At 39.7% G+C, this 13,493-nt stretch overlaps 1 pseudogene; it reads right to left on the bottom strand.

Moving 5' to 3' along the window:
* Positions 1-924: 924 nt before the first annotated feature.
* On the bottom strand, positions 925-2,314 carry LOC147451944 (uncharacterized; annotated as a pseudogene).
* Positions 2,315-13,493: the final 11,179 nt, after the last annotated feature.

Genomic DNA, 13,493 nt, shown 5'->3' with positions numbered 1-13,493 from the left:
AGCATGGAGCAAAGTTTCGACTGAAATTTTTTTAAGGACATTGAGCCCTTAGAGATGGCTTGACTGACCAGACATGATGCAAGCAAAGGGCTGGCTATTCCTTTACCTGAGCCGTCCTGCACTACAGTGGACGATTTGGTCGACGGTCAAGATGGCACGAGCGAGTGGAGCCTGAGCTGGAGAGGCAGACAAAATGCAAGGAGGTAACATGGTGCAAGCCAAGTTTCGTTTCAAACATGATAGTAAATGAGCGTCTTGGGAGGTCAAGCCCAGATTTGCTGTGATGTTCGTGCTATTGTATTGCGGCCTTATGCTCACGAGGAGCAACGTTGAACGCACCAGCCATCGAAGTCATGAATGCCGATTAGGAACACCTAAGTTTCTTGATAAGAAGCCCCCGAGCGAGGTACTCGATGCGATTGAGCAGAGCTTACTTAAGGTGAAGACAGATTACCGCCCCTGGTCTAATACAACGGGGAAGCCACAACACTCCAACAATGATCAACACACGAGAGCTTCTCGAACCCGAGAGCAACAATATGCCCGGGTCTACAGTAGCCGACAACACCTAAACGACAGCCAAGTACCAAAATAGAGAGAGGGATCCAGAATCCCTTGAACCTTGGACCCAACTCCGAGCCTCAAAGCGTAAGCCAAACACATCCAGCAAATGTCTAGCTCGACACAGCTCCACAACCAGATTACATTGCAAAAGAAGGAGACAAGCCCTCAGTCAAAAAGGGCTGCTACCTATGTGCACAAAGTCATTGCGATTTAATCACCCTGGCCCTGCACAGTTCAGGCGATTGAGCAAAACAGCCCCTAACCTCGGTGCAATGGCACAGTACCAGAACCCACTGCAGGCATCTGGAATAGATGGTCAGAACGCGTATGCGGGCGCTAAGGCACACAATTGAATAAAGCTCATCCTGCTCTCGGCTCCTAGATGAGCAACTCCCTGATGGCTGCTTGGGGCTCCACGCAGGGCAGCTCACGGCCTGATGCCAATCCCACACTGGAGCGATGAGGGTCCAGCCCCTTGTAGCGTGACCTGCCAATAATGCCAGCAAGGACCCATGCACCCGCAGCCCTACTGTTGCGCTTTTCTGGAACCAGACATGTGACCACCATCACGAGCGCATCACTTGCAAGCGCAAAAAAAAGCAAGCAGTAGGATCAGGAGAACAAGACCAGTGCAACAAACTTTTTGAACTGCAACGCTCGCAAGCACGGACAAACCATGACCGACAACACAACACAAGAGCAGCGCACAAGTCAAAAAATCAAACCTCCAGAGAAGTCCGTGCTCTCACCATCGTTGGGTGAGGCACTGCTTGCACTCCCTTCACCGCCACCGACAACGCCATCATCAGATGCCATGGTGAAGATGATTTGCAAAGAAATGTTATTCCAAGTACTTTGAGAAGCAAGAAAGAAACTCTCAAACCAATCCACAAAGCACTTTCAAATGCTCGACTGATTTAAATTTACGATTACAGCACATAAGCAGATACAAATTGAATAGTAACAGATAGGTAAAAGCTCAAAGATGAACAGAGAATCTTGCACTAAATAATGTAGCTCAAAAGCTCATACATCAAAACAAATTCATAGACTTGCTGCCATGACACAGTATAATGATAACACCCGAAGCAAGAACTGAGACTTGAGGACACATGTGCAAAAGCAAAACAGAGAGAGAATCTTCCACTAGGTAATGTAGCTCAAAATATTGTACAAAGCAGGACAAACAGAGAATCTTGCACTGGATAATGTAGCTCAAAAGCTCACACATCAAAACAAATTCTCAGACTTGCTGCCATGACAGTATAATGATAACACTCGAAGCAAGAACATATTACAAAGCATTTTTTTGCGCTTTCTGGCTTGTCATATAGGCTACAACAACCACATGCAAATTACATCTCCTCATTGTCCTGTGCTCCATTCAGCACGTGTACTGAACCACAAAGACCAACACGAGCAGTCCCCATAATCTCAGGCTGCACGATCACCTTCAAAGACCTTGAGAAGCCCGCCTGCGGCATTAAACGAGTAGAACAACGCATGGAAAATCTTTCGCTGCCACGTCCTCGCCGCCTGAGCCTGCAGAGCAACCCCCTTCAATGCAATCACCTTCCAGAGCCTTGAAAACCGCCCGCCATTAAACAAAAAGCTACGTATGCAACAACTACGTCCTGTGGTAGGACAATACCTGCTGTGCAGCGGTCTTCTCACAAGGACAGCACCCATTGCACTCGCGACATCCTCTGGCAGGAGCAGAGCAGAAAGGACCGAGGCTTGCCAGGAGCATCATGAAAAGGGATTCCACATGGGTCAAATGACCCCTGATAAAACAACCCTAAAGGCTTGCTACACATGGCAGCCATCTAGCAAACCATCGGACAGCCTACAGTTTGCAACAAACTTGCCACTAAAACCCTATGCCCTTCTGCAGGCCAAAAAGAGGAAACTATAATAAACATTGATTCTGGTGGATTGGTTATCAAAATTTCCTCTTAAAAAGAAATTCTTAAATTAAAGACTTGTCAGGTTAGAAATTTGAGATCTCTTAGTGTGCTCCTATGATAGTAAAACTTCTCTCTCTCTCTCTCTCTCTCTCTCTCTCACTCACACACACACACACACACACACACACACACACACACACAAATGTACCAGTCCAATGATGGATAAAAGAGCCTTAATCCTCACGTGAGGGTCTCGGATGAGATGGCTGTAGACTGGACTTTTGAAAATTGATTCAAATTACAAAGGAGATGTTGTCCAATTTTTTTTGAAATCAAATGATGTAAACATTATCGTAAATAAATGGCTCATTCTTTAAACTTAATATTTGATCTATGTTATGATGTTAGATTTTGTTGTAATTTTTGACACCAATAACAAGTGGAGGGAGTCGTTGACACCTGTCTTCCCAAGTAATGCCAGTTCTGACAGGCTTGTGTTTCTTGGATGGAGACAGGTAAGAGATTCTTTCCTTGGGAGTACAACAAAAACTGCAGCAGTAACGGAAGATCGTTCAATGTACCAAAAAATGTACCAGTTGGATCCTTCTACATGTAGATGTAGTGGAAGCTCATCCCAAAGGATGGGCACATATGATACAGATACTATATTGTAGTGATCAAAGATCAAATTTTTGATCTAAATGATTGTATTATCCATTAGATACAGAATTTTGTAATGGTGTATATGAAATGATTTATGACATCTTGTTTTAAAATATTGTTATTTAATATATTATCTAACTCAATTGTCTAAGTATGGTTCAATTATGAGGGGATTTTTCATACTTAAACACACACATACACACGTGCTCGCGCACAACCCCTCAATTACCCTCTTTGTCTCCTTCCATCAATCTTTCCCTCCCTAGGGGAAAAATCAAGCCCATATGGAGCTACCAATATTCTCTCTCTCTCTCTCTCTCTCTCTCTCTCTCTCTCACACACACACACACACACACACACACACACACACACACACACACACACACACACACACACATGCATGTTGGCATTCAATGCCCCGATCACCCTCTCTATCTCCCTCCATCAATTGTTCTTTTTTTAATGGGAAAATGGAAGGCCATAAGGAGCTACAACCTCTCTCTCTCTCTCTCTCTCTCACACACACACACACACACACACACACACACACACACACACACATTCAAACTTATTAAACTATAATTGGAAGCATGCCATACAAATTGTCTCTGTAAAAATGTATATGTAATACAATTCTGCAATTGGTCCTTGTTGGTATCTTCTCCAATAGCATGGCATTGATCTTTTTATGTGAAATATTTTTTCAAGTCTACCATTCTACTACTTACCCTTTTCACTTTTGCATTTCAATTAAATGTTTTTTAAAGGTTCTCTTTGAAATGAAGCACAATGTGACGCATGGAGGGTCTCTCCTTCCTTGAAAATTTTAAGTTCCTTCATATATAGTTTATATCTATATCTATACTTCTATACTTCTATACTATATATAATGCAGCTTAAAATTTTTAAGGAAGGAGTGTGCCTCCACATGTCACTTATTCGTTCATTTCAATTTTTTTTACAAAACATCTGATCTAAGGTTTAAATGACCATTTGGCAATCCTTTTGACAATGAAAAGTCAAAAAGAATTATTTCTTTTCTTCTGCCAAAAGACTTTTCACTCTACACATTTTAAATATGTATCATGTTAAATATGCCTCATAGAAAAAGATAGATTGAAGGGGAATTTTATTGTTCAATGCAAATTTGACTTTTGAATTTGAAGATATATTTGGATTTTTTTCAAGGGGATTTTTTCAAAACCAATATTGATATTATATTTACAAATTTTGTAATTTTAATAATTACTCTAGACAGACACTCTTATACTCTTTCTTAAAATTCTTGAAAAATTGACACATCCACGTGTCGCAAGCAAACTTGCTACCCATCCCCTCTCCACACCGATTTGTTGATTGTTACGATGAGTGTGTGTGGTACGCAAGAGAGAGAGAGAGAGAGAGAGAGAGAGAGAGAGGTTGAGTATGTTTCTATGAATAGAGGGGGACTTGCTTGCTTATCTCAAAGTTAAGCAAACCACGTGCCAGGTCCAAATGTAATTTTAAGTTTATCACCAGAGAGAGAGAGAGAGAGAGAGAGAGAGAGAGAGAGATGGTAAAGAGAGGAGGTTTGTGGAAAGGCCAGTGTCAGATTCGACAAGAGTGCACTTGCTTATGTGAATCTGCTTCTAAAGATCATGGGTAGGCCACTGCCACCAACGCACGAGCATGCATGTGTGTGTGTGTGTGTGTGTGTGTGTGTGAGAGAGAGAGAGAGAGAGAGAGAGAGAGAGAGAGAGAGAGAGAGAAATTTAGAGGGCATCGCTCAAAGAGAAGAAGAGAGCAGAAAGAGGTTGTGTGTGGTAAAAGAGAGTGCCAATCAACAAGAAGAAGAGAGAGACGTTGTGTGTGTGTGAGACATACATACATACATACATACATATATATATATATATATATATATATATATATATATATATATATATATATAGAGAGAGAGAGAGAGAGAGAGAGAGAGAGAGAGAGAGAGAGAGAGAGGCATTGATCAATGAACAAAAGGTAGGAGAGAGAGAGAGGGAGAGAGATTAAACGATATAGAGCCACTGATCAATGAAGAGAGAGAGAGAGAGCAAGAGACGATGATTTTCAACAACTATTCACATCAAAATATCTTCCGTTTTTAGTGAGAGAGAGAGAGAGAGAGAGAGAGAGAGAGAGAGAGGAGAAGAAGAAGAAGATAAGTTCTACCTCCAATAAATCTAGGACTCTAAATCTGTACCTTAGAAGGGAATTTGGATATGTATGTATATATATATATATATATATATATATATATATATATATACATATACATATACATATATGTATATGTATATATATATATAGTGAAGGGTAAGACTGTAAGAATGAAAAGCAAATTGTATGTATGAAAAGCTTTTTGACAATGAAAAATAAACAAGTGATAAAATCACAAGGTCTGCCAAATTAAGGAAACTAATAAAGAACATGAAAGTGAAACAAAAAACTACTAGGATGGTAATCATATTGATCCATAGAGAAAGTGATTTACAGATTACACCATAAATGTTGACCGCGATGAAGGATTGAAGAGTATCAAAGTGGTGTTTTGATAGGATAAACACAAACATAATGTATGGAATCATGCCAGGCCTGATAAAATTTTCTTCTTGAGATGCAATTTTTGAAGTACCCTTTCATATGCTTTGTGTAATGCAATCAATTTATATAATTTTCCATATATATCGTTAACTTAAAGATATAAACACAAAAAATGATAGGCAATTTTGAGATTCTAGCATGTCAAATGACATGAGTTTTTTTTAAAGCACATGTTTTGATAGGCAAAATAGCCCTTGACAAAAAAAACGTCAATTTTAGGCCTTGATCTAAGGTTAGATCCCACTTTAAAATCTCTACAACTCTAAGCTTTAAAAAAAAACATAAGCATAGTGAATTGAATTAAAAAAGCACCCTTAAGCTCTACACCCTAAGCTTTAGATCCCTATGGTCTACACCCCACTTTAAAAATTCTACATTTTTAAGCTCTAAAGCACCTTTTACAAATTCAAACTGTAGATCCCTAAGTTGTAAATCCCACTTTAAAAGCTTTAAAGTTCTAAGTTAGTAAGCCCTAAACTCTAACGTCTCAGGGTGACCCTCCCCCTACCTCTGGATCCATGTAACATTTTCACTTTCTTTAATTCAAATTTTTACCTTGTAATAGAAAAAAACTCTAGTTTCTCATTGGATTAACTTTAAAATTTCAAAAAAAAAATCTTTAAAGATTAAAGCCCTAAAGGATAAATTCCTTCCATAAAGTTTTAACCAACAAAAATAACAACTTTAGTTATTACCTAACCCTTGACAAAAAAAAGCGTCAATTTTAGGCCTTGATCTCAAGCTAGATCCCACTTTAAAATCTCTACATCTCTAAGCTTTTAAAAAAACATAAGCATAGTGAATTGAATTAAAAAAGCACCTTTAAGCTCTACACCCTAAGCTTTAGATCCCTATGCTCTACACCCCACTTTAAAAATTCTACATTTTAAGCTCTAGAGCGCTTTTTACAAATTAAAACTGTAGATCCCTAAGCTGTAAATCCTACTTTAAAAGCTTTAAAGTTCTAAGTTAGTAAGCCCTAAAACTCTAACGTCTCGGGGTGACCCTCCCCCTACATGTGGATCCATGTAACATTTTCACTTTCTTTAATTCAAATTTTTACCTTCTAGTAAAAAAAAACTCTAGTTCCTCATTGGATTAGCTTTAAAATCTCAAAAAAAAAATCTTTAAAGATTAAAGCTCTAAAGCATAAATTCCTTCCATAAAGTTTTAACCAACAAAAATGACAACTTTAGTTATTACCTAACCCTTGACAAAAAATAAAAAGAGTCAATTTTAGGCCTTGATCTGAGGCTAGATCCCACTTTAAAATCTCTACATCTCTAAGCTTTAAAAAAAAACATAAGCATAGTGAATTGAATTAAAAAAGCACCCTTAAGCTCTACACCCTAAGCTTTAGATCCCTATGCTCTACACCCCACTTTAAAAATTTTACATTTTTAAGCTCTAGAGCGCCTTTTACAAATTAAAACTGTAGATCCCTAAATTGTAAATTCCACTTTAAAAGCTATAAAGTTCTAAGTTAGTAAGTCCTAAAACTCTAACGTCTCGGGGTGACCCAACCCCTACATGTGGATCCATGTAACATTTTTACTTTCTTTAATTCAAATTTTTACCTTCTAATAAAAAAAAAATATTAGTTCCTCATTGGATTAGCTTTAAAATCTCAAAAAAAATAATTCTTTAAAGATTAAAGCTCTAAAGCATAAATTCCTTCCATAAAGTTTTAACCAACAAAAATGACAACTTTAGCTATTACCTCAAGTTTCAACCATGAACAAAATTCTCAAAATAAAAAGATGGGTAAAAGAACTCCTCAACTTTCAAAATAAAAAAGTTACTCTTGGGATTTGTGGAGCCTCTAAGCTTTATCATTTAACATATAAGGCTGTCAACATTTCATGCTTTCTAAGGCATTGGGCAACACAAAATCTTTTCTTTGATATATGAGCGTTCATTTCATTTTTCAAAACTCAAGACATGTCCATCATTAGATTTACACACTCTTCATTTCAATGAGTACACACTATCTTATTTCAACCAATCAACATTTTAAGTCTATCAAAAAATACTTGAAAATACAACTCAATTTTATTCCTATTTTAGTCAGCAAAAAGAGAAGTGATCTCTATAACCTTTGCCCTTTGGGGCAGGGCAAAAAACTTACTTTGTTTTTTTTTACAAAAGACTATCTACTCTACTGGAGTAAGTCATAGAAAAAGGATAAATTTGAGGGGGCTTTTGCTTCTCAATACAAATTTATCTTTTGAAGATGTATTTGGATTTTAGAAAAAGGAAAATTTGTCAAGACCAATATTGGTATTATTTTAACAAATTGTGTAATTTTTAATTTTAAAATTTTAAAAAATTATTCTAAAGTGGCACTTCTATACTCTTTCTTAAAGTTCTTGAATAAATTGACACCTCCACGCGTCACGAGCAATTGTTCTACCCCCCTCCCCTCCCCTCCCCTCCCCTCCCCCACTGAATTGTTAACTGTTGGGGGTTGAGTGTGTGTACGCACGCGTACACGGGACGTGCATACATGAGAGAGAGAGTAAGGAAAACTCGAAGGTTAAGCATGTTTCTACAAATAGAGAGGGATTTGGTTGCTTATGGCAAAGTTAATCCTTCCACATACCAACTCCAAATGTAGTTCAAGTTTGTCACGGAAAGAGAGAGAGAGAGAGAGAGAGAGAGAGAGAGAGAGAGAGAGAGAGATTGAGATTTGGTAAAGAGAGTAGGTTTGTGGAAATCCCATTATCAGATTTGACAAGAGTGCATTGATTGTGTGAATCGTCTTCTAAGATCATGGGGCTAGGCTGGTGTCAATGCACAGGGATGTGTGTGTGTGTGTGTGTGTGTGTGTATTTACACACACACACACACATATACATGTTGTCACCGTCAAATAAGGTAAGGGAGGAGAGTTCCACAATTACTTCTTCATGACCACAACAATGCACGTGTCACATACTACTGTATATATGTACATTTTTCCACCTTTGGGGGAAGGTAAGGGAGGAGAGTGCCACTATTACTTCTTTTTAGCTGCAGCAACGCGCAAGTCACATACTAGTTGTCACAAAAGAGGCAGAGTGTAGATTAGGCATATGGGTAGTGAAAGCAATGCAAAGGAGGTGGATGAGGCTAGGTTGTACTCAGGGGTTGCGTAGAGACTGTGGGGAGCAGTAGGTGGAAGTGGGCAGCGGCACATGATGTTATTGGTGCAACCCAACCTTTGGAATGTCAATTTTGAGAGAATATTTGAAGTTATTGAAGTGTGTTTCTCAAAGTCTACCCACTAGTATAGTACTATATAGTAGGTGACCCCAATTTATTTAATTGAATATTTTTTTGAAAGTGAATGGAACGAGTGATAAAATCACGAGACCTGTTCTTATGAATTAGAAGCATTAGTATTAGGGGCAATTGGTTGAGACTTTGTAGACCTAAAGACAAGGTCCAAGGAAAGAGATGTAGCATCTTCAAATAAGGATTTGGAAAATCGATCAAAATCAACATGGAGAGTTGTTGTCAACCCGCACAAAAAAGGGAGGGAGGATGGTGACTCTTTGCATCTATTCAGAGCAAAGTGAGCCGGCCAAGGAGATGTTGAGAGTCCTAGCCTGTTGTCGTCTTTTGCATCTCTCTCCAATAGAGTTATTTATTGCCTCATGTTGTCTGGCAAGGCATCTAATGTGCTCAATCCCTCATCAACAACTGATCAGCAGGCTGTGCCCACGGGGCACCCTTTTGCTAAAGCTATCTTTCAACTCGACCCTCCACAGATTCATCAAATTTCTCAAATCTGGAATTCTTTCCAATTGTTTGCACTAACTCAGTTACAGATGCTCCAAGGTTGTGAGAGAGCAAATGCTCCCCTCCATGCTCCTCAGCTTGGCACAATGAATTAATCGTAGAGGGGTCTATAACTTGCCTAACTAGGTCAGGGAACCTCTTTAATTTCATGGATGATTGCAAGACTGGTGTCTTCAAGATGGAGAAAGTGCCAAGTAAAATGGACCCCGCCGTACTCTTGCTGCTGCTGTGGACAGCTCTTCCCCACACTTGCAGATTCCTACACCTTCCAAGGCCAGCATTTCCAGCCTCTTCAAGTCGCGGCTAAAGGGCCCCACCTTCCAACCTAGGTGAAAGAGCCATAGCCAACATGGTTTAGGGTTCCTTGATCTCTTTGATGCTCCTGATTCTTTCCAGAAATCCTCCATACTCCCCCTAGAAAGTCTACACTTTTGTAAGGGACCCTTTGAAGGCTTCCATATATCTATATTTAGATTAACGGAGCTCTCAAAGTTTTGGAATCTGAATCAAGATGCGGAATTTTTTTTGCTTCCTCTCAAATGCACTCCTTTTACATTAAGTTCACCGACATACTTCTTGGACGTCAATGCGTAGGACAGACATTGTGACAAATCCTTGTATCAAACTACATGTTTGACAATAGTATTAGCATATTGTTAAAGGGACACTCTCGACTCCACTACCATCTTGTGCAAAGTCACCCCAATCAGTCCTCTTATCAACATTATCATTAACCTCGAGAAGACCATGATAGTCCAACTCAAGTACCTGGACAAATGAGTGAAATGAGTGAACAAATATCCATGGCAACAAACTCTCTGCTACAAGACCTTGTTAGCTATAGAACTTCATGACTGTTTAGTCTCTTATTGCAGGACATGTCATTACCTTCTTGCTTCTACCAGTTACCAATATTTTGCTTCCTGGCAGATACTCCATCAGCATTATCTTCTTCATTGTATCGAAATTCCACTGCTTCTCTGAGCAGCCTTTCCTATAGGAGGCCCACTGCCTGCATAATTACCTAAATCAGAATGATCAACTGATAGATAGATCTTCACATTAAAACACAAAGATCTTCACCAAGGAAAAATGTGTTTGCTCAAAAAATGGAATTTCTTTCTCTTTGAAAGATGTTTCCATTGTCAAAGAAGATAAGTATAAACGCTACTTATGGCTGAAAATCAGCCCACCAAATGGTCAAGTCATGTTTGTGGCCGGTTGCTACATTCCTCACTATGACTCCAACTTTTATGCTTGCTTGAATATGGATAGAGATCAGCCCTTTGTTGAACTAGAGGAAGACATTGCTCATTACAAAGATCAAGGTGAAGTCATTGTTTTTGGAGACATGAATGCTTGCACAAATATGCTACAACACGACACACAACAAGTAGACATGCCGCATGTCTCAAGAAGAATGGATGACTCATACATGTATAATTGAAGTTCTAATGATGCAAAAGAAGTGGATCACTATGGAAAGTTACTTCTACATATGTGCAATAGTACCGGAATGCTCATTGCAAATGGTGTATCTCTATGGCAAGGCACCAATGACTTTACATATAGAAAGCACAACGGTGCTAGCGTGATTGACTATATGTTGTTCTCGGAAGCCACTCTAAAATGCATACAAAGCTTTACACTTGGTGAATGGAATCCGGAATCGGATCATAGGATGTTATGTATTGACCTCAAGTGTGGTAAACGGCCCAAGCATGTAGCTTCCAATCATGATGTGAGTCATTTGTACCTACGTCTAGACTTCAAACGAGCACTTATATATGCTGATATGGTGGACCAAATGTTAAGCATGATAGAGCATCAAGAGAGCCCAACATTAGAATGCAAGTGGAAAGTTTTCAAAGAAGTAATTTTCTCTTGTGCGAAGGAATGCTTTTCGGTGAAACACGTGCCTTGCAAAAGGTCTAAGAAGGGTAGCACCAAGAAGAAATGGTTTGACATGGAATGTAGTCAAGCCCGAAAACACTTGCTAAGATTGGATGCAATCAAAGACAAGGAAGTTTACTTGGAATGTTCACACACATACAAAGCACTTGTTCAAAAGAAGAGGAGAAGGTGGGAAGTCGAAAAACAACTTCTTTTAGCACAAGAGAAAGCACATGCATGTGGCAAGTTTTGGCAAAATCTAAAAGGCAAGCGCGCTGAGAGCTTTGGTGACCTGACTTTTGAGGATATGTATATGCATTGTAAGAATCTCTATGAGCAACCCAATGTTGATAAGATGGAGTGTTGTAGCTCCCTTCCGTTTATGTCTCTCTTCTTTACCATTGAAGATGTATGCCGCGCGCTTGAGAAACTTGCTACTCGTAAGGTAGGTGACCTTCAAGGTGTCAAGGCTGAAATGATTAAATGGACAAGCAAGAAAACACGATATTGGATATGCGATATGTTTAACCTTGCACTTCAGTATGGCATGCCTCATGATTGGAGTGCAAATTGGATCAAACCTTTGCACAAAGGAGGAGATGTAAACAATGTGAACAACTATCGCACTATAATGGTTGGTTCTTTAATGGCAAAGTTATTTGGATGTATCATGGAGATGAAAATAAGTGAATGGGCTGAAAAGAATGGCAAACGTGCACTTGGCCAAGCAGGTTTTCGAAAGCATCATAGCACTATTGATCACCTTGTCACTCTTCGAGTTCTTATGGAAGCGTCTCGATTGAAAGGAAAAAAGTTGTATTGTTGCTTTGTGGATTTCAAGAAAGCTTTTGACATGGTACCGCGAGGAAATCTTTGGAGACGTATGCAAAGCCTTCAAGTGCCGAGAGAATTTATGCATGCAGTCTTTCGCATCTACCAAAAAGTGATATGTCGATTACGTATGGGAGATGGAATTTCAGAATTTTTTGCAAGCACTATTGGTGTCAAACAAGGATGCCCACTTTCCCCAACCCTCTTTGGGCTACTCATTGATGAATTGGAATACATGGTTCTTGACTTTATGCAGCAAGAAGGCATAGAAGAGGTTAAGATTGGAAATGCGGTGATCATGCTTTTGCTTTATGCCGATGATGTAGTGCTCTTGGCACATACCTTAGAAGATGCACAAAAGCTTATGAGTGTCTTGGAATGCTTTTGCCTACGTAGCGGGCTGATCGTGAATGGATCCAAAACCAAGGTTATGCTTGTAAAGACCCTCAATGATGAAAATCCATGCATTGTATATAACAATGAGAAACTTGAAGTGGTAGATCACTTCAAGTACCTTGGCCTTGAGGTTCCATCCAATCATAAATGGAAGGATTGTGCAATGCGTCGCTTGGAAGCCGGAAAGAGGGCCTATTATGCATTTGAGAACATGTGCAATGCAGGAGAGATCAAGTGTTGGGCTCTCAAAAAGTACCTCTTTGACACATTGGTGACACCGGTGCTTCTTTATGGAGTGGAGGTGTGGGGTGGAAGCATCGGGAAGTCTACTTGAAAAGAGTTTGAAAATGTCCAAAAGCGTTTTCTCGCCAACTTTCTCCAAGTCAAGACACAAACACCCTACATGCTCTTACTTCTTGAGTCCGGATTGCTTCCCATTGAGGTCTTGGGCATGCAAAGGGTTGTGGAGTACATGCGTAAGACACAACGTAGCCCTTTGCATCGTCTTCCTAGAATCGCATATGAAGCAAGTCAAATGGTTCAAAAGACATGCAAGAGCAAAATACTAAGTTCGGGGTGGATGCTTGATATCAAGAAATGGTTTGGAAGATGGGATGCATGTCACTTGGTCAAGGATGCGTCGATCGACTCCCAAGTTAATGAGGCCTTCTTACAACGCCAATGTATCACGGCTTGGGAGAAATCCGGAGGTTCTCGCTTCAACCATTACACCACACACGTTGCCCCAAACTACAAATCTCTCTTCTTCTCGAAACGAGGTAACCGAACCCATTCCTACATCCTTGAGCCCATCCCGTTGAGTGCGATCCGCACCAT

Source organism: Adiantum capillus-veneris, chromosome 8 (assembly GCF_014529385.1).
Source record: "Adiantum capillus-veneris isolate H3 chromosome 8, ASM1452938v2, whole genome shotgun sequence".
Lineage (NCBI taxonomy): Eukaryota > Viridiplantae > Streptophyta > Polypodiopsida > Polypodiales > Pteridaceae > Adiantum > Adiantum capillus-veneris.
The sequence above is the reverse complement of the archived record's forward strand: the minus strand, read 5'-3'. Positions and strand labels throughout refer to the sequence as shown.